This window comes from Triturus cristatus, chromosome 1_2 (assembly GCF_964204655.1).
Source record: "Triturus cristatus chromosome 1_2, aTriCri1.1, whole genome shotgun sequence".
Taxonomy (NCBI): Eukaryota; Metazoa; Chordata; class Amphibia; order Caudata; family Salamandridae; genus Triturus; species Triturus cristatus.
The window spans coordinates 844365359-844391774 of record NC_140580.1 but is presented as its reverse complement, the minus strand read 5'-3'; the positions used below and the strand labels follow the sequence as shown (position 1 = coordinate 844391774).

The following is a 26416-nucleotide window of genomic DNA, read 5'->3' as shown; positions in this document are numbered from 1 at the left end:
ACTATTGCCGATGGTATAAAAAGGAGAAGATGATGAAGGCAAGTCAGCATATTTTAAGGTAGGAAGTAATGATTGTACGGTGCTTCAAATTAGTAGTTCGGCGTGCATCTGGTAGTCATTTGCCTGCGGTTTATGGCAAGCTTTTTTCAAGCTTGAAGTCTCGTGCATGAGGTGAGCAGCCACATAAGGCAATGCAATGGCGTTCAAAGACCGCCTTTAATTTCAGGAGATAACTCATGGCTTCTATGTGGTTTTAGATTGATCTTAGAAGCTGGGGGGAGTACCATAGTGTAACGCAGGGCTCGAGCGCATCTCGAGTGTTACTAGTTAATTGCTCCTGTGGAGCCTGGCATGGGGAAGGAATCTAGCTCGATTATGGTGGAATGCCCCCATTGCCAGCTAGGGTTTTCAGTTTCACGCCGCAGTTCCTTTAGCCTTATAACTTCCCTCTCCTCATGCTCCAAATACATCATCTGCCGCGGGCAACCCATCCATCTCCTTCCTCTCCCACCTCAAGCCCTCACCAGGGGACAAAGTCATGGATGATGCTTTCAAAACAGACTAGAGCGAAGAGCCTGGAGCTGTATCCAGCAGCCAGGCCAGAAAGAGCTGATGAACGAAGGGGGGACTATGAGCCTTGCTGGTGAAAACAAAGTCTGACCCCCGCACGTGTCCCCACCAGCCAATTACTGCCTGGCAACAGGGCATTGGTCTGGGATATACCATGACAGGCAGCCAACACAGTCGAGAAGACAAAGGATGACGAAGCAAGACCTGCACCACGTAACGTCCCTCCAGCAGCGAAGAGTGGCACACGATGGAGCCCGCCAACAGCAGCTAATTCTCAACCTTTGTCCCAGGATAGACTAGGCATAGAGCCTGAGGCCTAGGGAACTTGAACAGTGGTGTGGAATCGGACAGAAAATCCAACTTTCTGGGCGCCGCCATCTTTATGATGCAGCCCAGAGGGAAGCCACATCTAGCAATAGGAAATGGACTAACAGCAGCGTAAGCCCAGGGTGACAGCTTTGACAATACTTTAGAGGATGAAAACAAACCTGGCAAGAGTTAACTACTGCTGACAGCAACGGAGATGGATAACGAGAGGTGAGGATGATGAGACAGTCAGGGATGAAGAGGAGAGGATGACTAGGAGCAAGCGAGGCAGGCATGATGGGCTGGGGTGAATCAGGGAGTAATGACGATAGGGGATGTGGAACAAGGGAGAAAGAGAAACCATCTTTAGTATCAAATGAGGTGGTAGTAAGTGCATCAAAAGAGCAAGTGATAGGTACATGACAGACCAGAAGTGAAGGACTACCTCAAATCCTGCAAATAAAGAAAATCCCCATATCACCTTCTACATAATACCATGGGCTTGATGCGAGGCCGTCCTAACAGCATTATAGGCCCCTGGGCAAAGCAGTGCACTGGGCCCTGCCTACACAACCACTCACAGGAATCCAAATGTTTCACGGAAAATTAGTTTTAAATTTTGGTCTGCATGGGGGCCCTATGCTTGTGGGGGCCCGGGCAACTGCCCAGTGTGTCGATGCGTTAAGACGGCACTGGCTTGATGGACAGCTCATCCTAGCAATGGCAAACACTGAAAAACAAATGAAAGCAGATGACGGAAGTGCACTGTTTCAAAGCTCACTCTCTCTGCATATTTCTTATATGTACTGTATTGGTAACATGAAGTCTTGAAAAATACTAAAGCGGTCTGTAACAAGACCAAAACATGCACTTATTCTACCACCGGCATACGTCTATCAACATGTCTATTAACCAAGCCCGGGAACGAGAAGTTGAGGCAAAACACCGACTCCGTGGCGGAGAGGAGCACGCCCCTCAGCCCCTGTGCATGACCCCCCACAAAAGGGTAAAAAAACTCACTTACCTGCTCTCTGGCATCTGCGGGCCACCTTCCTCCTCGCTGTGGTGTCTCTCCTCCTCACAGCAGTCCTCGCTGTAAACCCCTACATTTTACATCTTGCGCAGTCCACGCAAGACATAAAACGTAGCGGGTTGCAACCGGCAATGAGGAGGAGGACAGCGGCAAGGAGGAGACACAACGGCGAGGAGGAGGGCGGCCCTCAAGACGCCAGAGAGCAGGTAAGTGTTTTTTTTTACCCTTTTAAAAACAAAATCAGTGGGACTGGGGCGGAGCGGAGTTCCACAGAGTTTTTTTTTTAACTCCGTGGAACTCCGCGGAATGCCACACCACATACTCAGCTCAGGGTTACTATTAACATCAGCAACCTTTGATACCCGTCCCATTAACATTAATATTATTTTATTTATTATTAAACTGAATTTGTAGGGCGCACAGCTACCCCAAGGGGATTCCCGGCGCTGACCCGGTATGAAAGAAGAAGGACAAGAAAAAGAAATTAAAGATTGAACAACCAAGTCTTCAAGCTTCTGCGGAACATGCCATACACGGTTTCCTCGCGTAGTGAAATAGGTAGAGAATTCCATGGGGATCCATCAAACACAGATCTTCTTTATCAAGTGCACGCAATTTGAGTTTGATATATTCCAAAGAATCTTGGCGGTTAATTTTTGCACAATAGGACTTTGTCTAAAATATTCAAATAAAACTAACATTGCAGCTGAGACCCTCCTTCTCCTGCTGTCCTGGCATCAGGTGGCAACAGATCGTCAACACCAAGGAAGGAGGCGAAGCACACCCTATTCTTACTTGAAGAGAAACGAGAAGATGGACTTTGGGCAGTTCCTGCACTGCCCAGCCACTCCCTCGCCCAACTGGCCCTTTGAGCTCTAGATCATGTTCTTTAGAACCACATATTCCCCAAAGAGAAGGTTAGCAGCTGGCACATCAGGTTCTGCAGGCAGCTGAAGAAGGAATGCCAAAATACCTTGTCAATGTTTTCATCCTACCAAAGACTACGGCATGGTTGTCTTGTCTACATAATCATGAATATATTTAATATATTTTGAGCTACATAGGTGGCTAAAAAGTGTGTGGGATAAGGTGCAAGAAATATAATTTTTTAACAGCACGACAATACCTAGAGAATTAGAAGTTAAAGGGTTGTAGTTTGACACCCCAATAATCCCTTCAAATAATCCAGGCTGGCTGCTGGTCATTTAAAGGTAGCAAGGCCTTTAGCTTTGCAGGTTTTTGGCGCTGGCTACGTGTGCTCGTTGCCAGTCACACTCTATCAAAGTGTTGTAGCTGAGCCTCCAGTTTTCGTTGAACGTCGTTAAAAGAGTTCAATGGCCTATCTGAAGTTTAAGGTCATGTGATGTCATTTCCTGTGATGTCACGAGGTCAATGGGTTTGTGCAAAAAGTTGTGCCAGTCTTTTGTTTTTTTAAGTTGCACCATTGTCGCACATACTAATAACATGACAAATAGTCTGCAAAAACCCTTGGCTATGCTCTATGAAGTTGTGTCCTATCTCCCAAGTCTTCTACGACAAGTACCCTGAGTGAGGTACACAATGCTGGGCCTACACTGCTGACCACTAAGTATAGCCTTGGGAGCGTGACAGAAAATTCCGCGCAGTCCGCGTGTCTGCACATGTGATTCATTTTTCAAAAACACCGTCACAGTGTCATTTTCTCGTGTTTTGTCCACTTTACGCACGCTCAATTACACCTTTGGGTAATTTTGAAGGAATGTGGAGTTAGACAGATAATCCCAACAATTTTGTTGGCAAGATTGTATTTACCCCGTTAAGAAATGTGCCTTTAATGCTCCGCAAAAAACTTGTGTAATGCACATTATGTTTTAGACTAATTATACGCTTTTTAAGGATATTTTTTATATATCATCACCCCTGTACTTTCCTACACTCGAGCGTCACAGTGTTGTATATTCGGACTCTGCTAATAGGTGGGTTGTGTCGTCTCCTAAAGTATGCTCTCGTAGCCATATATCAGCCTTTAATGACTGTGTCTTGTAAATGGCTGTCCATAGTTGAACATTTTCAGTAGAGGTGGCCCTCAAGCAAGGGAGTGGCCAGAAAATGTAAATGCCCCCCACTTTGAATGAAAGCTCTTATGGCACTAAGCAAGCGAAGCAAGTCATGGCGCCCCTCTGCAGAAGAGCTTGCTTGTCTCTTCCATCCAAGCATTTATCCATTCATCCTTTCATCCTTCCATACACCCACTGATAATCACCATTTAACCTTTACATTCTGTCATCCATTCAATCTTTCATCCAACATTCAGACTGTCACCACTTTGTCCATCCGTCCCTCCCGTCCATATCCAAACCTAATCATCCATCTTCAAACCTATCCATTAAACATATCCATCCTTTCACTCAGTCATCCATCCTTTAACTCATCCATCCACCCGTTTACTCATCTATCCATTTTTTTACTCCATTCATCCTTTCACTCAGCCATCCATCCTCACTGATCCACCCACCCTTCAACCCATCCTTTCACTCATCGATCCATACATTTACTCTTTCGCTCATCCATCCATCCATCCTTTCACTCACTCATCCATTCATTTGTCCTTTCACTTATTTATCCATCTATTCACCCTTCCATTCATCCATCTGTCTAGCCTTTCATCCAGCCATTATCTACCATTCCTTTCACTCATCCATCCATTCTTTCACTCATCCATTCACCCATCCTTTCACTCATCCATCCATCCATCCACCATTTCACTGAGTCCATCGATCCATTCATCCATCCATTTACCCTTTCACTCATTGATCAATCCTTTTACTCACTCATCTATCCTTCCTCCCTTCCAGTCACCCATCCTTGCATCAAGTCTTTTCACTCATTCATCTATGCATCTACCCATCCATCTTTTCCTACCCATCTATCCACCATTTCACTCAAACATCCATCCATCATTTTATCCTTTCACTCATCCAGGGATTCTTTCACTCATTCATCCACCCATTCACCCTTTCATTCATCCATCTGTCCACCCATTCATCTATCCTCCCTTTCACCCATTTCACTCACCTGACCTTACATCCATCCTTTCACTCAACCAGACATCAATCCATTCACTCATCCACCCACCCACCCTTTCAACCCATCCATTCATCCACCCTTTCACTCCATCCATCCACTCATCCACCATCCATTTACACTTTCACTCATCATCCATCCTGTCACTCACTCACTCACTCATCCATCTATTCTTTTTCTCATCAGCCATCCACCTTTTCACACATCCATACATTCATTCATCCATCCTTTCTCTTTCACTCATCCATCCTTACAGTCGTCCTGTCAGTCATTCATCCAATGCATCTATCCATACACCCCTTCACTAACTCATCCACCATTTCACTCACACATCCCTCTATCCTTTCACTCACTCACCTTCCCACGCTTTTGTGTTGATTATGAGCCTTTGTCACCTGAGTTACAGACAGAAGAGGCCCATAATAAAACCCATCCCTGCTGTAGCTACTAAAGCTGGGGGTTGACGACGCCCCTGCCCTCAAGGAAATGAAAACGAAAAACTATTTGCAATGGTCAGTTCTCAACACTATAGGACAGGAGAGTGCACAGCATGTAATCTACAACAACACCACATGCTGCAGACCTGAGAGCCCTGCTTGGCCACTGGCTCCTCCAGCAACTGGTCAAACAGAGGTATAGGGTTGAGGTTGTACTGCAACTTTTAACTTTGTTGTCTCCAAGGAATGCATTGTAGAAAGTTGATTCATACAACCTCCCCCAAAAGGGCACAACAAATGGGTGGGCTAGGTTCAATGCTTAATTTGTAAAAATATAATTGCCAGGGGTATTTCTTAGGTGGCCACCGTGGTTGGCACTACCCACTGGCCCCCCTGCCAAGCTGCAAGGATAGCTAGTACTCGCTGCTGGGTTTAATATTTTTTTAAGTACTATGTTGGTAAATTCTGCTCCATCGTAGACACACAGAGACATAGTGTGGTGGACTGTCATATATAAGTGCCAGTGTTCAGAAGTGCTGATACCAAGCACCGGCAAAACACTGCCACAAATTAACCACTGGCTAGGATGACAGGGAGAGCCCTTGTATGTCTCTCAGCCATAAGAAAGAGTGGTATGGGCTCCCGTCCCTACAGAGTCAGGTGGGTGAAGGGGCAGCAGATGCTGACCAACATGAGCAGGCTTCATACAAGCCTAGCACTTCCTCAAACCTCAGGTGAAGAAAGGTGCAGGCAAGTTTGGTTCAGTTTTAGACCCCAGCAGAAAACAATTATTATTTGATCTGCTACTTCATGGCTAATGCTTTGGAGTAATATACTTTGGCTGGAGAATGGTATTAAAGTTTAGGGGCCGATGTATCAAGATAGCATTTTGAGATTCTCTAATTGTGAATCACCAGGATTGGCAATTAGGTCTTCGCAAAATGCAATGTATGAAGGTGTATAGTACACCTTTTGCAATTCCTAGGGGTTCGCAAATGCTCTACCTCATGAATATTAATGAGGCATGTCGCAATTTGCGACACCCTAGGAATCGCAAAAATCATGGGGATGGTGGCCTGCTGAGATCAGCAGACCACCATGTGCCTGATTGCTTTTAAATAAAGCAATCTTTTTTTTTTGTTGTAAAGCTGCCCGTTTTCCTTAAAGGAAAACGAGATGCTTTACAAAACGAAAAACAAAAAGTTTTCTTTTCATTTTTTAAGAGCAGGCAGTGGTCCGAGGGTCAGTCTTGATCTAAACATAGGACCTTCAGTTTATCCATAGATAGCTTACAAGTGTGGGTTACAATTCTACTACCAGCTGACCAGCTCTCTATGACAGAAGAAGGGCGTTAGGCTAAGTATGATCCCTGGTTGTGATGTGCTTTTAGACTCTGTTTCTGGACCACAAAACAGACTGTCGGCTGTTAGAGGCTAACAATAAAGATCTGCAGTTTTTGGGACACGTGAAGTTACATTTGTACACATTTATTTGGGATGATCAGGGCTACTGTAATTATGCGACCAGGGAGCATCAAATTATGCTGCAGATTGACTAAATAATGAGAAAAGGTAAATTATGCTTTTAATACGTTTGAGTTGGAAGCAAAATTGTTTTGTTCACATCTGCAAATTATTCAGCAAATGATGGATTATGTGGCAAATGTGGCAAACCTATAGGTATGCAGAAAACGCCACAGAATCACATAATTCCAGTGGCCCTGCGTGCGATGAGTTATAAACATTGCTGTGGCTCTGGAGGTGCATCTACTTTTATTGTCAGAGCTTTTTGCACATGGGCAAACTATGTATTTGGAAGTTATCTGTGCTACTATATATATTTCTTTATTTTAGGAAATTGATGCTGGAAGAACTTTCTGCTTTTAATAAGAATGATATGTAGAAATGTTCTAAAGTGTTATATTAAATGTATGTGCAGTACACAAATCAACAATGCAAGCTTCCCTCAAGCAAGTTATCGGTTCACGTAGATGCACACCAGCTATGGCACACATAGAAGGTGTGAGGCTTTCCTGCCAATGCTTCATGCAAACAAACAGAAGTTACAGCAAAGACAGAATTAGTGCAAGCTTCCCTCTCACACAGATAACATTTTGTGTTGCCAAACAGAAAGTACAGCATAGATAGAAGATTTGCAAACTTCGCTCCCACACAGATGATGCTTCATACAGATGAATTGAAGGTACAGCATAGACCGAAGCAGTGCTAGCTTCCATCATACAGAGGTTAAGATGTGTGTGGAGGAATAGAAAGTACAACATTGAAAGAAGCAGTGCAAGCTTCATTCACACACAACCATAGAAGGTATAGCACAGACACAACCTGTGCAAGCCTCCTTCACACAGGAAATGTGTCATGAAGACCCACAGCAGATACAATATGGACAAAAGCAGTGCCAGCTTCTCTCACCCGCAGGTAAAGCTCAATGAGGACCTACAAAAATACAGCAGAAAGAAGCAGCGCACAATTCACCCTACAAAAATGCACCTTGCAGACCCATAACAGATGCAGTATTACCTGAAGGAGTGCAAACTTCTCTTGCACTGGCCCAGACGTGGCACAGAGAGTAGCAGAGCTTACTTCCATCACACAGAACAGGCACAGGCAGAAGCAGAACGAACAAGCTTCCCTCACAGACAGAGCAAGTACAGCATAGGCACCATCACTGCTTCCGCCATACCTACAACAGATGCAGAGCAGCAATCCAAGCTCCAGCCACATAGATCATAAGCACAAGCTCTGCATAGTCCCTCCTCTTTACTTCTGCTCTGCTTGGATAGCAATTATTTGAGGAAGAGTTTGTGGCCTTCACACCTCAGTAGCACTTCCCTTCCCTTCGTTAGGTGCTGTCCTCAATGTTAGCCCTTGGTGAAACTCTTTCTTGTGCAGCTGCAGACCCTCCATATTGTCCTGCAGTTGTGGCACGGTCCTCAGTGGGCCCCTTGAGAGTAAGAGCTGAGAGAGGTGCCAGGGAGAGGTGAAACGGCATGCCAACCCTCCCTCCCCGCAGTATGCACAATGTACAGGGCGAAGCAGCGTGCACTAATGTGGTTATCTAGGTCACTGCTCTGAATACACTCAATGAAAGCAATCACATCTTAACATCATTATTAGCACCCTGTTATGAATGTACCTTGTGAGGGGGTGAAGAGCCGAACATGTGACTCCTGAGCTCTTCTGGTCAGTAGAGAATTATCCTGATCTCCCAGAGGCAACTCTTACTCAACAGGGAATCTTCTCCTTCAAGAACTTCCCCAGGTAGCCTCAGAATCTTCCTTTACAAAACAGCTGAAAACCTGGCTTTTTAATTCCAACTACCTCGGCCGACCCTTAGCCGGAGTCTGACAGTGCCTGAAATCCCTAGTTTTGGGTAACTGCCATGCTCTACAAATTTGCACTGTAGGCAATCCACCTTTTCTGCGTGGTCACCCCATATTTTTTACCTTTTGCTTACTCTATATTTTTGCTGGCATTAAAATTCTGTTCACTTGATCTCTGCTAACCAATAATAAAGTGATTGTGCTCCACTTTTTAAAAAGGCCAAATTAGCATGTTTCTAATTGGTATATTTAACTATGCGTCGCTTGTATGTAGTACAAGATGTACCCAGGGCCTGAACAGTGGACAGCAGCACCTATTGTGTCATCCACTACACTGACAGTGCAAACATGGCTTCAGGCCTACAAGTGTAGCTGACTGTACCAGTGTAAAAACTGCAATTCAACTTGTAAAAATAAACCCCTTCAACAGGTTAAAACCTCCATTTTAAATATTAATAAGTCACCCCTGTATAGGCCTTGCAGTCCACAAGTTAGGATGCATGGTATATAATAGTAGGACCTGTAGAAATTTAATATTAGCATGTCCTTACATTGAATTAGCATCAAAAAGCTATTTTCCACTGTGGCAGGCCCAGCTGTCCTATGTAGAAAACCAGGGTATAGATCAGAAATCCTAATTCTGTATTTTGGGAATAAAACCAACTAGAAAAATAACTAAACAACCTTTTAACATAAAATTCATTTCAATGGTGGAGTCGGATTTTTGATAAATATTAAGGAACAATGACTTTTAGAAAGTTATCTTTACCTGCCATAAGTTCCTGCGGGCCTATTTGTGAAAAAGTCATGCAGTGCACCACAGCAAGACACCTTGCTGCGCTGCATTGCGTGACAGGGAAAGAGTAGGAATGCACTGTGGTTAAGGCCATATGGCCTATTACTGTCTTTTCCTCTGTGCTGGTGCCCTTTTGGCAGCCGAGCGCCAATGCAGGTATCCTTGTAAAAACAATCCTGAGAGGCAATTTACTCTTTCTATGTGTGCTGCAGAAGCCAGCACACATAGAAAGAGGAAGTAACGAGGAGAAATAAAGATATTTCTCTCGTATTGCCTCTCCCCTGGGAAGGTGTATATTTTTGGCACATTACCAGTGCTGGTAAATCAGGAAATGCATAAAAACCATGGGAGTTGCGTGGGAACACCGACGCAATGCCCATGGAACGCCTTCCCAGGACAGAGCATTGTAATGCAGCAATTTGCATGGCTTTGCCGTACTCCAGCTTTATGGTCAATGAGGGCCATGCAAAGTGGCCTTGAATGGCTTCATAAATCGGACTTAAAGTTTGCCTAGCTTTTGCATCACATTGCGTGATGCAAGAACAACACAAACCAGCTCATAAATAGGCCCCCTAGTGACTAGATTTGCATTTGTTTTCCCATTTTTGACAATATTTTAATAGGAGTGAAAAGTGTAAAATACCCCCCAGGAGTGAACATAGGCTGACCTGAATGAGCAGAGATGACTCCTCAGAACCGTACGCAATATACAGGAAGGGGGCTGTTAGCATACTTTTTGTTATTCCAATGTCAAACCCTGCTTGAGTATGAAATCTAACACATTGGGGCGCTCTTGAAAGACAGAGAACACGATGCCAAGCTAATTATTGTGTATCCGCTGTCTGGTTGCTGAAGGATCTGCTTTGTCCCACCAGACTTATATCCCTGGGGCTTAGATATAACGTGTAGGACACAGTTGAAATGAAGAGTAACAAGATGCCAAAAAAATGTCACTGTCTGGTTGCTGGAAACACCTACTTTTGTTTAACTATGCTACTGTCTCTCAGTTTATTGTGGGTACAGTGGCTGCCCCAAAATGGATTTTTTATTGGATGTGGGATGACACTAGGATTACAACAGTACACTCCCTACTCACACTCCCAACCCTCAGAGCCCAAGTTTAGTGAGGACAAATACTTTTGCCATCTTGAAAATGCCCAAAGTGGGTAGTCTTAGTCATGGGAACTTTTACTCCATTGGTTCGGTGGTGCCCTTGAGTCATTCCCATTCATGCCAGGCATAAATGTTACCTCTCCAGGTACCCATTTCAGAACACTACTGGACCTGAGGAAGATCAGAAGAGGGCTGAACCTGCTGTCTGTGACCTGAGAAGAACCCTGAAGGAATGGACCTGCTCTCTCTTGTACACAGAGCAAAAAGGTGGACTCCAAGTGTCATAATGCTGACCTCCTGTTCAAGCTGCAGGGATAAAGCAAGCTACAGCAGGTCTCTTCTGCAACTGACCAGTGCAACAGGACCGGGACTGAACACTGCTGTTGGCCTTTGTCTGACACCCTGTGAGTCTCTAAGTTCCTCCACAGAGGTCCCATGGGCCTTAGAAGTGTACTCCTGTGGTGGAATGGGAGTTAGAGGACTAAAGTCAAAAGGTAAAATCTTTGTCCAAGACGATCCTTGTTCAATCAATCAATCATTCAATCAATCATTCGGTATTTATAAAGAGCTGCTTATTACCCCACGGGGTAGTCAGGCACTGAGGTATGGTGAGACTTATTCGAAATGCCAAGTCTTGAGTCCCCTCCTGAAGTCGGCAAGTGAGGTTCGCAGCTGAAGTGGGAGATAGTTCCAGGATTTGGCGGTGAGGTAGGAGAAGGAACAACCTCCACTGCGACTCCCCTGGATGCGGGGGATGTGTGTGAGGGTGAGGGAGGCAGATCAGAGTTGTCTGGTCGGCTGGTGAAAGGTCAGACGGTGGCTGATGTAAGTGGATACAGTATTGTCGAGGGCATTATAGGCGTGAGTCAGCAGCTTGAACTGGCATCTCTTCTGGATGGGGAGCCAGGGGAGGTTTCTGGGGTGTGGGTGATGCTGGTCCGTTTGGGGAGGTCGAGGATGAGCCTGGCTGTGGTGTTTTGTATGGTCTGTAGTCGTTTGAGGAGATGGGTGCTGGTTCCGGCATACAATGTGTTTCTGTAGTCCAGTCATCTGGTGACGAGGGCTTGAGTTACTGTTTTCCTGGTACTGATGGGGATCCCCCTGAAAATCTTATGAAGCATGCGGAGGGTGTTGAAACAGGAGGAGACTACTGGGTGGACCTGACGCTTCATAGAGAGATCATTGTCCAGGTTGCGGGTGTGGTTGGTGGGGGTAGGTGAGGTTCTGAGTGCAGTGGGCCACCATATATCGTCCCATGGGGACATGTTCACTCCGAAGATGAGCACTTCCGTCTTGTCCGTGTGCAGCTTCAGGCAGTTGGCTCTCATCCAGTCAGCGACATTGGTCATGGCGTTCTGGAAGATGAGACTGGTGGTGGCAGTGTCTTCCATGAGAGAAGTGATGAGTTGGGTGTCGTCAGTATATGAGATGATGTTGAGTCTGTGGGTGTTGGTGATGGTGGCCAATGGAGTCATGTAGGTGCTGAAGAGGGTGGGGCTGAGGGAGGATCCTTGAGGCACTCCGTAGATGATGCTCTTGGGTCCGGAGGTGAAGAGCGGGGTTGGATTTTCTGTGTGCATCCTGTGAGGATGGAGGTAATCCATTTGAGGGTTTTTCCTCTGATACCAATGTGGTAGAATCTGGTGGTCTGGGGATGATGGTGTCGTGGGATACATTGTTGAAGGCAGCTGGGAGGTCGAGGAGGATCAGGGCTGTTGTCTCGCCCCGGTTGAGGATGGATCTGATGTCGTTGGTTGCAGCTATCAAGGTGAACTCGGTGCTGTGTTTGGAGCGAAAGCTTGACTGGGTGGCGTTGAGAAGGTTGTTTCCTGCCAAGTGGTACGTGAGCTGGCAATTGATGACTTTCTCCAGGACCTTGGCTGGGAAGGGGAGCTGCGAGATTGGGGCGGTAGTTCTTGTTGGTGTATTCAACCCACGCTCTTTCGCAGTCAGTGTCAAATTGCGTTTATGGCCTGGTCTACTGCAGCCATTTACTATCATTGGTCCTTTGTGCTTCTTTACGCTAACAATACTTGAATGAATGGTATTTGTAGAGTGCACAGCTAACCAACTGAGTGACCCAAGGCTGAGGACCACTGGTACAACCCAAGAACAAAGACCTGAATGCAAACATTTCATACTAAACAGAGGCAAAGCCAGGTTTTCAGTTTCCTACGAAAAGCTTCCTCTGAAGGAAGAGTCCAAAGTTCCAAGGGAAGCTATTCCCTGCCTTAGCAACTAAGAAAGAGAACAAATTACTTCCCCTCCTCATACGCTTAATTCAGGGTACTACCATCAACGCTGCCAACGCCAATCACATAGATCTAGCAGAACGGTAGGGAGAAAATCAATCTGCGAGATGGCCAAGGCTGCCTTGCCACAGTGCCCGATGTAGGATACAGATTCAAAAGAACCCACTATTTGATGGGCAGCCAATAGAGAGATCTTAAGAAAAGGGAGATTGAAGTTTCTCTAGAAAGTCAAGGCGGACAGCGGTATGTTGAACAACCTGGAGCTGGTGTAACAAAACTTCTTGTGCTCCCGATAGGTTGCGTTGGCGTAGTCCAGCCAATAAGTAATCAATGCATGGACCACCGCCTTCTTACACTGTATAGGAAGCAAATACAGAAATGTATTGAGGGTCCAAAGCAACTCGAAACAGAAGCCAACCGCTGCTGAAATCTATGGTTGCCAAGAGAGTTGATTATCAAATTTAACTCCCAGATCTTTTGCCACTTGGGATGGAGGTGGGTGGCAGCAGCGAGGAAGGCCAGGCTACTTAGCACCAGTTAGCTGTTTGAGAGCCAAAAAGAACAATTTCTGTTTTATCTTAATTTCATTTCAGCTGGCTACTATGCATCCAGTTTAAAACTGCCTGCATGCGATCTTTAAATGACTTTTCCTCAGAAAAGGAGACTCCTTCAAAGGCAAAGAACAGCTGAGGGTCATCACCAAAGAAAATAATTTTGCATACAAAGGATTCTACCAGTGGTGCCAGCGGGGTCATAAAAATTTTAAATAGAGTAGGGCTCAGAGAAAAACCCCTTGGCACTGTCTGCTTAACAGCTTTAATAGTGGAATGGAGGTGGGAGGGGGCAGGAGAGAGGAAGACCAGGCTACTTCCTGCCAGTTGGCTATAAGAGAGTCAAAAATGAGGGAAAAACAATGTTGGAGCACTGTAGGGACAGTTACAACAATTCACCATGATTTACAATTAGAACTATAAAATTCATATCCCCAGTTCCCTAATGGACTTCCATCATTTTGGTGTCATTGTGTTTATTAAATTTAACTCTATTTTTCTGATTCTCTGTTGGATTTGTATTGATTTGCATTTTTACTATATTACTGTTTGGTACTGCATGAACACTTTGCACATTGCCTCTAAGATAAGCATGTCTGCTCTGTGCTGTCGCTACCAGGGGGTTTAGCTCAGGTTTATTTATTCACTTTAGTGGTTCATCCTGACAAAGATTGTGAATGTTCTTTGAGGTGGGAAGCCGCCCAGCCCAATTAATAATCCAATTCATTACAAGCATTCATTCAAAGACCTCTTTGAAATGGGGTTTTTGACAGCTCTCCCTACGGGGTTTCTCTGCTCCTCCTAAGGTCCGTCTAGCCGTGTCTCTTCAGCATCTTCAGTGAAGCCCAGAATCTCCTCATTCAGGATGGCACTGCGTTTGAAGGAGTCCAAGATGAGGCTGCATGTTCTCCCTGTGTCTCCTGAGGAATCAGACATGCTGCATGTGCTGAGGAGAGGAAAGAACAAGCACAGCCTGACCTCAGGCACTCTTGTAAGGAATTGCTATGGATCGCTCAGGTACTCGAGGGAGTTGTGTTGTGTGGTAAAGCTGCGGAGATGCTTCTCAAAGAGCACATGCCCCTGCTTTCCACATAGACCCAGCACAATGGAAACAATGCCATGATATCTCCAAACTGCAGAGGTCCCTATAGTTCTTTACAAGGCATTTCACTCCTGCACAAGATGTATAAAACAGCATATATTCATTGCCTGGATTAGTGTAACAAACTAATGCATTCTGGGAGTTCTGGTCTCAGTTAACTTCAATTTAGCAAGCTACCATACTACTATGATTTAGAGAAAGAAATGTTATGACCTTATAATGTGTCCTGAGGACATGTAGCCATATAATGCCACAAGGCAACTCGCCCCATTCTCATCCCAATCAGGTGCTTGTGCCTGAATTAAATTTGTAATCAGTGCAAAATGACCACACTGTTTGTCCTGCACAAGTTTTGCCAGGTAAGACTTGCAAGAATGCGTACATGGAAAAACTGCAATGGCCTGAGAGTTACAGCTCGGAATGTAGAAAAACGGGCAGTGTTGTCAAATGATCCATCAATGCACGGTGCAGAACTTGTAGTGAGGAGGTAATGCTACACCCGGTAAGTTCTTTTACAGGGTATGTTATTACCATCTCGAGAAAGGGCCTCTCAGAACTAGGACCTAAATCCTCAGCTATCGGCATTCAAATTCTCGTGTAAAATGACTATGTCTCAGTGTCAATAATTCAAATCAATAGTTTGAATAAAATCAAAAACTGTAGGAGATGTCAATTAAGAAGCCAATCTTTCTCTTGTTGATACCCAAATCCTTTGCTGGTGTCCTTAGTTCTGTGGTCAAATGACCTGATAAACTACTGCATGGAGAGATGTTTGGTGCTTCGGTTCTCATGTTAAATGTGTGTATTGTCTTTTACACATCACAGTGGATGGTTTATAAAGTGTTAATTTTGCCATCGTGTTCACTTGGGTTTTACTATATCTCAGCTCTCCTTTTGGGAGGTGGACCACTTGTAATCACTGCGCTTCATTTGTTGGATTCTCTTCAGCAGCTAAAGATAGTTAAAAAGTCACAAATGCCATCTACAAGCACACCCCAAGCACAAAGGGTCAAGATTGAGCTGTCATGTAAAATTACGTTACACAAACATGACGCGTAGTTGATGCTGCTGTTTCGTTTTTATGCCACTTTTAAATATTGCAACTCGCGCTGCTATCTTTGGCGCTTTGTACTTTTCTGGGGCCTATTATTGCAGGGAATAGTCAGGTCATACTCGCATTTAAAACTTGACAACTCACCTGCACTTTGCGGGATCTAGTTAGACTCGGGGGGACTACTTGGGACACGATCGCGGCGTTCCGGCCGCCATCTTAGGTGAGGCCAACTGGATCAGACTGCCTTCGGGTGCCATCTTTGGTGGGGCTAGAGGTGTGTCCTCGCAGGACTCCCGCGCACTGAATAGGGTATTTAAGGCGCCTTCCTGTGCCTTCAGGTAGACTTTATATCTTAGCGCTAATGCGTAGTTGATGCTGCTGTTTCGTTTTTATGCCACTTTTAAATATTGCAACTCGCGCTGCTATCTTTGGCGCTTTGTACTTTTCTGGGGCCTATTATTGCAGGGAATAGTCAGGTCATACTCGCATTTAAAACTTGACAACTCACCTGCACTTTGCGGGATCTAGTTAGACTCGGGGGGACTACTTGGGACGCGATCGCGGCGTTCCGGCCGCCATCTTAGGTGAGGCCAACTGGATCAGACTGCCTTCGGGTGCCATCTTTGGTGGGGCTAGAGGTGTGTCCTCGCAGGACTCCCGCGCGGATTGTTCGCCACAGTACATAAGTGATGTGTGTACCAGCGCGCAGCGTTGGCGCGCAGCGAGCGCGACGGTGGCGCGCCGGAGGTGCGCCAGAGGTAAGCCCGTTTGCGCCCGTTCGCGCACAGGTCGTGCCGGGAGCCGGGGACCCTGTTCCATTGTCCGATGCTCGGATAACATATACTAGAGACATGCTGCTAAAATTTAATCCAGGATTGAGCTCGTGCCATCAGCCTCTTGCTACTGAGCGGTGTGTACAGTCTTTGTTGTGCGGTCTGCTGAACGTTAGATCATTGAGTAAACACCATATGGAAATAGCATTACTCATAGAGTCCAGTAAGTTAGACATTCTGTTTATGACAGAAACGTGGACCAGAGCGGACTGCACGGTAGAGTTAGGGTTAGCCTGTCCTCCTGGTTACAAGATCAGACACAACCCGCGGGAGGGAGCTAAAGGAGGGGGTGTGGGCCTTATATTTAGGGAATCGCTCGATGTCTCAATGCTTGATACTAAGAGTATTTTGGGCTGTGAGACTCTGGCCTTTTCCATCAAAGGGCACGGAGGTACTCTCTATTCTGGGCTGTTGTGTTATCGGCCCCCTGCCAGCACTTTGTCAGCAGTACCCGAGCTAATTGACACTATCTTCGAGCTCTCTAACACTCATGCCAGGACTCTGATTCTGGGAGACTTCAATCTTTGTCCTGATGGCCCTACAAGGTCTGCCCTCTCGGAGCTGGTTCAGGCCTGTAGTGATATTCACTTGCAGCAGTTGGTTCACTCACAGACCCATTCTAAGGGCCATACTCTCGACCTGATCTTTGCAGACACTGGACAGGTGGTAGTTCGAGACACCCTCCCTCAGTGCTGGACGGATCATGCCTTGGTCCTTTTCTCTGTTGCACTCCCCATGGCATCAACTGGGAGCGGAAGTATCGGCACCAGGACTAAGATGGGTAGGCAGTGGTCAAAGCTGCTTAAACAACCTTGCCTGCCATCCTTGTTGGGTGGTGAAATCTCCTTAGGAGACAGTGTGGATGCAAGCTATGAGTGCCTCAGCCGGAAAATCGTTAATTCCCTAGAGGTGCTGGCCCCTCTGCGCAAAATCAGAGATAGATCCAAGATCGCTATGCCTTGGTTTACCGCTGAGCTATCACAATTGAAGCTCTGCTGTAGACGTGCGGAGCGAGCTTGGAGAAAAAATTATCTAGACCCTGAGAAAGCTCTCTTTAAACAGGCCTTGTTGACCTATAAAACACAGATTAAAGTTGCAAAAGCACGATTCCTGGAGGAATCGCTCTTAAATGCATCGAATAAAACGCAGGCCTTGTTTAAGATTGTTGGGGACCTCTCTCGACCTGCCTCCGCTGCCAACGATATCCCTGCCTCCCAAGCTCTGTGTACCTCTTTGGCGCAGGCTTTTGAGGATAAGATCGCTCTGATCCTAAGCAAGCTTGCTTTAACGACTACATCTGTTACTCAGCCTGCACAGGGTCCCATATCAGTGACCGCCATAGAGACGGAAAGGGTAGTTGGTAAACGGGTATTGTTGGATAGTTTTCCCCTTCCATCTTTTGAGGAATTCTGCTCGTTGGCTAATAGTGTATCCTCCGGTTCCCTGTTGGACCCATTGCCACATAAATACTGGAAAGTATTCCAGGCGGAGCTTTTTCCTCCGTTGCATGCTATCTGTTGCCAGTCTCTTTCCTTGGCACGTGTCCCGGAGTGTTGGAAATTGGCAGTGGTCTCACCTTTACTGAAGAAGGAGACCTTGGACCCTACCTGCCCAGCGAACTATAGACCTATATCGCTGCTCCCTTTTCCCATTAAGATTCTGGAGAAACTGGTTACTAGACACCTGTCCAGTTTTTTGGAGACCAATTTCTGCCTGGACACGTCTCAATTCGGCTTCAGACCTGCACACGGCACGGAGTCTGCCCTGGTGACCGTCTTGGACGACCTTGGTTCGCGAGCCGACACTGGTCGAGCAGCCTTTTTAGTGCTGCTCGATATGTCGGCCGCCTTCGATACGGTCAACCACGACATCCTGGTCAGAAGACTTGAGGATGTAGGGATGAAGGGCTTGGCTCGTGACTGGCTGATTTCCTACCTGGGTGATAGGCAGCAGGTAGTGGCCTTGCCACCTTTCCAGTCGGAGATTAAAGCAGTTAAGCAGGGTGTTCCGCAAGGGTCTGCCATCAGCCCTATTTTGTTCAACCTCTATCTCTGCCCTCTAGTGAGTCTGATTAAATCATTCAGCATCTCGGTTATCAACTATGCTGATGATACACAGCTCATTTTTTCCATCGAGGGCAAGGATGCGGTGCCTCTGGAGACTTTCCATCAGTGTATGGCGTCAACTGCGGAATGGTTGAGGCAGTACTCTCTGCAGTTCAATGGCTCCAAAACAGAGGTACTACACTGCTCGCTGGATCGGGTCCCTCGGCCACTGCCTTCTGACTTTTGGCCCACTTCTTTTTCGGATGCTCCTTTGGCAGCGGCCTCCGCCAGAAATCTGGGCGTAGTGCTTGGGCCCAATCTTCAGCTGGACCTCTTTGTAAATAAAACTGTGGCCACTTGCATGATGCTGCTTCGTATGCTGTGGAAGATTCTTCCGCTGCTGCCGCCCACGTTCGGCCAGAAGTAGTGCGTGGCACCATATTGAGTAGGCTGGATTACTGCAACGCACTACTGCTGGGAGCCCCAGCTAATTTGGTGGCTAAGCTGCAACGTGTGCAGAATATGGCGGCCAAGTTGGCTTTGTCCCGGCGCCGTTCCCACTCCTCTTCCATGGCACTAGTTGATCTTCATTGGTTACCTGTCCCGCAACGAGTCATCTTTAAAGCACTTTGTTTAGTGTTTGGAGGACTTCATGGACAAGGACCTGTTCCGTTGCAGGAATTGTTCCAGTGGTATGTGCCCACTCGCTCCCTTCGGTCTCTTTCAGCACATCTTGTGGTAATTCCTAAGGTAATGAAGGCTCGGATGGGCGGGCGAGCTTTTGGATTTGTGGCAGCGAAACATTGGAATACTCTTCCCTTGTCGCTGAGAACCTCCGGGGACTTTTCCTCCTTTAGGAAGGAACTCAAAACATTTCTCTTTCCTAGGTCTGATTAATTTCTTTTGACTGCTCTGTGTGGTGTTGGTATAATTGTCTGAAGCGCCAGGATACCCTTCGGGTGACAGTCTGCGCTATACAAATACGCCATACATACATACATACATACATACATACATACTTGACAAAATGAAATGCCTTCTGCTTAAGATGACTAAATTCACCACATGTCAAACGTTTGGCACAGCAAATTCCAAAAGGGGGTCCCCGTGGGAAATTACAGTACGAAGGAGGCTGCAGTACATGGGCACAGCAACCCGTGTCAGTCTTGAGGAAGTCTTGGAAGGCTACTCGGATGAGGGAGGCATTGATGAAGTTGAGGGATTTAGGAGTGCGTCTCTTTCGAAGAGATCTAACAGTTGAAGAAGGAGGAATGCGGTCTTCATTGGAGGGTGCCCTGAGCATTGTTCCCCCAGCTTCACTCTTAATGGGGCACACAGAGATATCTGGAGCAGCACTCACAAGTCTGAAAATTAGGGATGTCAGCTTTATTGTCAGCATTCCCCTGTTGTCTGTGGAAGATGGCTTGCTAAACAAACAAGCTTCTCTTCTTTAAAATTAAATATTGCAAATGCTGAAATAAAGCCAGGGAATTAAACTAGCACGATCTGTTCCAAAAGTTGTGCAGAACAAACGTTTTCACGGTTAGGTTTTATCCGTGCATTTTTCAGTCTGCCTGGAATACTGATGTTTGTCTTGAGACAGAAAGCATTTTGCAACAAAGAAGAGGCATTGCCACGGGCAGGTCATTTTCATGAAATATGCAATTGGGTCGTTTTTATATATTGCACTTTTCTACTAAAAAGCCTTGTTCATTCTTCATTTACATTTAATGTTTAGGGAAAGGATATGCAAGCAGTTTCAATATGTAATGAGGAGAAATAGAGGTGGTTGGTGGGAATAGAGAAGTATCCCAAAGGAGGCGGGTGGATTATGGATTATGTGCATTGCATTGCTGTAGGTGGGCTGGGTTTATGTGTGTGCATTACAAAGAGATGCCACATGGCTTAAAAAAAAAAAGACTCTTGAAAATGCAAAAACTGTAGGAGCAGTAGAATTAGCACAGCACTTTTGCTTTTCTGGGTTCCTTGCAGAGCTTTGACCAGCAAGAAACAACCCTATCAAGAGAAGAATGATGATGAATAGCTATACACAAAGCATGCGGTGATAAGAGAAGGTTTCTTTAGCACAGTAGTGTATGCAGATGCCCCTTTATGAGGATAAGCACAATGTTTTATGCTTATCTCACAGTGTAGAAGGAAGCAGTGAAGTAAAGTTAACCTGGCGCCCAAACCCTTTTGTGTGATCATGTAAGGCCTAAGTGGCCCCGACGTGGGTCCCTTGATCGTTGTGCAACAGGATCTAAGCTATACCACACTCTCAAGGCAAAAAGATGCCTATACTGTTCTGTGTCACATGTGTTCAGTGGTGGCTCCTCCGCAATCGCGGAGAAGCGTGGCCCCCCCTGCCAGCAGCCGCAGCTGCAAAACCTGAAAAATAAAATGATAAAAAGCAAGTTTATTATTGTTTTATTTTTCTCCATTCCATGGAGTCTTGGGGGCGGGGCCAGGGGAATGACAGGCACTGGGGGAGTGGTAGGTGCATTGTTCTCAGTGTGCATGATTGTTTGGCCGGCCATCTCAGGCCAGCCAAACCATCATGTTCACTGTAGCTCACTCCAACCTGAGCTCCGTTGCCAGGTTGGAGAGAGCAGGCACAGGCTCCCAGTCTCCCTGGCAGTGCAAATTGAAAGCGCTCAGACCAATCCTGACGCTGTTTTCATGCTGTGGATGCAGCGTCAGGATTGGCCGCAGAGCTGTCTGGGAACGGATGTATGACGTTACAACGCACACTTTTACAACGCATGCACTTACAACGCATTTTTTACAACGCATACTACCTTTACAACGCATACCATTACAACGCATAATATTAAATTACATTTAAGGTAAGTATTAGATAGTATAGGGGTAAAAATTACTATTCTAACTCCAGGGGGTGCAACAGTGGGGTAAGTGTTGGATAGTATAGGGTTAAAAATTACTATTCTAACTCCAGGGGGTGCAACAGTAGGGTAAGTGTTGGATAGTATAGGGGTAAAAATTACTATTCTAACTCCAGTGGGTGCAACAGTAGGGAAAGTGTTGGATAGTATAGGGGTAAAAATTACTATTCTAACTCCAGGGGGTGCAACAGTAGGGTAAGTGTTGGATAGAATAGGGGTAAAAATTACTATTCTAACTCCAGGGGGTGCAACAGTAGGGTAAGTGTTGGATAGTATAGGGGTAAAAATTACTATTCTAACTCCAGGGGGTGCAACAGTAGGGTAAGTGTTGGATAGTATAGGGGTAAAAATTACTATTCTAACTCCAGGGGGTGCAACAGTAGGGTAAGTGTTGGATAGTATAGGGGTAAAAATTACTATTCTAACTCCAGGGGGTGCAACAGTAGGGTAAGTGTTGGATAGTATAGGGGTAAAAATTACTATTCTAACTCCAGGGGGTGCAACAGTAGGGTAAGTGTTGGATAGTATAGGGGTAAAAATTACTATTCTAACTCCAGGGGGTGCATCAGTAGGGTAAGTGTTGGATAGTGTAGTGTAATATTATGCGCTGTAATGGTATGCGTTGTAATGGTAGTATGCGTTGTAATGGAATGCGTTGTAAAGGTAGTTTTTAAAAATGCGTTGTAGTGTCATGCGTTGTAATGTCATGCGTTGTAATGGATTATGCGTTGTAAAAAATGCGTTGTAAAGGTAGTGCGTTGTAAAAGTTGCGTTGTAAAGGTTGTTCCCCTCTGGGAACCTGTGCCTGCAGTGCAGCTAGAAGAGTGGCGATGTGGCAGTATTCAGGTAAAAATTGTTTTGGGTCCCCTTTCCCCCCGTCCCGTCACTTTGCCCCGACACCAGCTGCAACTTTGTGTTCCCTTCTGGAGGAGGCCTCACTGGGCAGGTCGGGATGGTCTGTTTCTGATTTGCATAAGGCGTGCCTCTCTCTAGAGTGGCACGGTGGATGAAAAGCGATGGGCTGGAATGCTACCTAGAGACATTGCCAGTGGTTAATACTATTTGCGAATATCCCTCTCAACATGTTTTCTGTGTCTGAGTGCATTCCAGAACACTGGAGAGAAGGAACAACCTCTTATGTGTTTTTCTGAACAGGGGCTTTGAATGTCATCTAAGTAGGCAGAATAAACTAAACGGAATGGATTGTGCCAGCGCAGTTTGGGTTTGAGAAAGGCTGCGAGACAACCATTCGCTTTGCAAGTTAAAGTGAGTGAAGCTGCATCATGAGTGAGGAGGAATCGTGGTCCAACTGTGATGCTCTACAAAGAATCTGAGATGCAGAATACTGGAGCATTTGAACATTTGGACATCTATAGATGCAAGGCTCCTTCGCAGGTCCATCTTACATATCCCACTGAACCCGGAAGTACCTGTCTTCCTTCTCTCATTCTGCTCACAGTCCAGACCTCTTGCTATATAATTTAGCATTCTTTCTCTAGGATGTAAAATGGCATGAGAATATGTTATTAGTAAATTTAAGCAATAACTCGATGGACAGTTTCAGACTCATGGAAAAATAAGCTGGAAGAGCAGAGGTGCTCAATGCAGTGCATGTTTCCTGCATTACCTGCACGTCAGGTTAGCATAGGCGAAGTCCACAGCACAGATCCTGCCATTCACAGTGAGAAGAATGCGCCGCCCTCCCTTCCCTCTTGTTCTCCGCTTTGTGAAATAATGCAGCCTCTTTCTATGTTTCCCTGCCCCTGCTCCACGAGGAATAGCTCAGCATGTTCCTCTTCTGCCATGCTGCTGCTATGGAGAGAATCATGCAGCCTCTTTCTATGTTTCCCTGCCCCTGCTCCACGAGGAATAGTTCAGCATGTTCCTCTTCTGCCATGCTGCTGCTAAGGAGAGAATCATGCAGCCTCTTTCTATGTTTCCCTGCCCCTGCTCCGCGAGGAATAGTTCAGCATGTTCCTCGTCTGCCATGCTGCTGCTATGGAGAGAATCATGCAGCCTCTTTCTATGTTTCCCTGCCCCTGCTCCACGAGGAATAGCTCAGCATGTTCCTCTTCTGCCATGCTGCTGCTATGGAGAGAATAATGCAGCCTCTTTCTATGTTTCCCTGCCCCTGCTCCATGAGGAATAGCTCAGCATGTTCCTCTTCTGCCATGCTGCTGCTAAGGAGAGAATAATGCAGCCTCTTTCTATGTTTCCCTGCCCCTGCTCCACGAGGAATAGTTCAGCATGTTCCTCTTCTGCCATGCTGCTGCTATGGAGAGAATAATGCAGCCTATTTCTATGTTTCCCTGCCCCTGCTCCACGAGGAATAGTTCAGCATGTTCCTCTTCTGCCATGCTGCTGCTATGGAGAGAATCATGCAGCCTCTTTCTATGTTTCCCTGCCCCTGCTCCACGAGGAATAGTTCAGCATGTTCCTCTTCTGCCATGCTGCTGCTATGGAGAGAATCATGCAGCCTCTTTCTATGTTTCCCTGCCCCTGCTCCACGAGGAATAGTTCAGCATGTTCCTCTTCTGCCATGCTGCTGCTATGGAGAGAATCATGCAGCCTCTTTCTATGTTTCCCTGCCCCTGCTCCACGAGGAATAGTTCAGCATGTTCCTCTTCTGCCATGCTGCTGCTATGGAGCGAATAATGCAGCCTCTTTCTATGTTTCCCTGCCCCTGCTCCATGAGCAATAGTTCAGCATGTTCCTCTTCTGCCATGCTGCTGCTATGGAGAGAATAATGCAGCCTCTTTCTATATTTCCCTGCCCCTGATCCATGAGGAATAGTTCAGCATGTTCCTCTTCTGCCATGCTGCTGCTATGGAGCGAATAATGCAGCCTCTCTCTCTTTTGTAACAAGAACACAACACACAAAGAAACAAATTTTTACAGTTGGGGTAAGAGGATATCGCACTGCTTCACCCACTGCTCCGGTTTTTATATTGTGAAATGAATTTTAGAAATATATAGAAAATGTTATATTGAATAACGTTGTATATGGGGAAAAAATGGAAGACTAAATGAAAATATATGGATGAGATATTGCTCCCCACTACAATGGTGTTTAGCAGCAAAGAAACATGTTGAGTCTAGTTAAACTGTTTTTCTTTATACAAAGTATTTTTTGTTACAACGTATTTAAAACGAACATGCCATATTATGGCAGATTCTTGATTGACATTAGCTCAAAAAACTCTGATACATATTTTGGGGTAATCAAAACATATTTTATATATTAGCATATCTGCACAAAACTCAATTTTTGGCAGGAGGATTCAGGCTTAGTCAGGTGAGATTTAGGTGAGTACTTCACTTCAAATACTTCATATGTGAGATGCCAACACCCAGAATTAGTCATCAATATTATGACAATCCATTCACTTATTCATGGACACAGAATAAACAGGTCATATGATGATTTTCCATAAACATATATATTTTACTTCATTAATTTTAGGACATCACAGAAGAAGGAGAAAAAATACATCTGATATATGTAATATCATTATTGCAATTCAGGTGAAGAGAAAAAATTGCTCTCAGATGTACTTTTCACTTGGATATCAAATGCAATTTTTCTCTCATAGTTTAAGTTGTAAGGATGATAATAATAATAGATATATCTTTCTCCTTCTTTCTGCGACGTACAAAAATTAATAAAGTAAAATATAGTTGTACATGAAAATTCATGATATGATCTGTTTATTGTGTCTTCATGAATAAGTGAATGTATTGTCATAATATTGATAGCTAATTCTGGGTATTGGCATCTCACATTTAGCCTTGACAACATACCACCCAAAATAACGTTATTTCTTAAATTAGGCAAGTGAATTAGGATGTATCGGAGGTCATGTTACTCCTTGAACTTACCTGCTGGTTGTGCTACGAGGGCTGGCGGCTGGCGGCTGTGTGACTTCTTTCCCTATCGCCGCTGTGGTGCTGAGTGTGGCCGAGACTACATCTCCCAGGCTCCTTTGCCCTCTGCCCGGATCCCGGAAGCGGCATTTCGCGCCCGAAGGCGCTTTAAAAACGACCCCGCCCTCCGCATCGCGGGAACGCGCGCGGGCGGCGCCGGGAGAAGCCCGGGACAAGGGCGGGACCGTCTGTGGCCGTCAGGGGCCAGAAGAGGCCGGGCTGGGCCACCCCCCTAAAGTGCCGCGACACGGACACCGTGACACTGTGTGAAGGTACTGTGACTATTATTAGCGGCTGGACTGTGGCACCTTGTTGCTCGTTGAGGACTGAAGGGGGCTTCATCTTCCCCTTGACATACTGTGGCACTACCTGGTAACAGGTCATTGTGGACTGAGGGGAACGCGAGAGATTTGTTAGGGGAGATAATTGTATATCATCTTCACTGATCCATAGTAGTGTGGTATGAGAGTACTCCATGTCTAAAGCTAAACTTTCCTCGGCCAAATCAACCATGGACAATTATTTGGTGAAGATGGTTGATAAAATAAACCAAGAGCGGAGAAAATCATTGGGGCGGGTGGAGGTTATCGACCCTATTCCTTTAAATATCAACCCTCCTTCCCATTTATCTGCTATAGACAATGCTAATGTTAACAATGAGATTAATGATCATGATCGGATCCATGATACGGTAGATCTTAGTGTGGTTGCCCCCGCAGATGACATTAACTTAGTTGACCCAACCCCTGAGGACCTAACATGTACTGCAGACCCTACGACTGCTGTAACAGCAGCTACCACATCGCAAAGAATATTACGTTCCAGCCGGTCACATAATAAGACACACAATAAGATTGTGCATTCTAAGAGGGGGGGGGGGGCGATCATTACCTAAAAGAATTGATCCTTCTACCCAAACCCCTCCCACAGTGCTGGATAGTAATCCGGTCATTATTGAAAGTGGTCAGCTGGATCTTCTAATTAGCATGATTGACGCCAAGTTTGATCTATTAATCAAACCTTTAATGAATAAATTAGATATGGCAATTACTGAGGTGGCTAGACTGGGAGGTTTGTTAGAATCCCATCTTAAA

General features: G+C 45.7%; 1 protein-coding gene across 5 annotated transcripts in view; it reads right to left on the bottom strand.

The window, feature by feature from the left end:
• Positions 1-26416, bottom strand: part of RAP1GAP (RAP1 GTPase activating protein) — a 1002066-nt gene that overhangs the window by 276154 nt on the left and 699496 nt on the right. The window lies entirely within an intron of this gene.